Here is a 221-nt window from a genome sequence, read left to right as displayed (position 1 = left end):
GACATCTGTAAAAGACGTAACGTACCTTATGTCACACGTCACGTACTTTGTTTCACACGTGACGTGAATTAAACTGTACGTCATCATATCGTTTATCGTAGCGAAATGGCGTTACGTCTCTACTACATACATATTAATTTCAATGTTGCTATGATATGCGATATTGTACGATATCATAGCATTATCGTTGCAATATCGTAACGTACAACCCTTACCTGTAG

This window comes from Branchiostoma floridae, chromosome 7 (genome assembly GCF_000003815.2).
Source record: "Branchiostoma floridae strain S238N-H82 chromosome 7, Bfl_VNyyK, whole genome shotgun sequence".
Lineage (NCBI taxonomy): Eukaryota > Metazoa > Chordata > Leptocardii > Amphioxiformes > Branchiostomatidae > Branchiostoma > Branchiostoma floridae.
The sequence above is the reverse complement of the archived record's forward strand: the minus strand, read 5'-3'. Positions refer to the sequence as shown.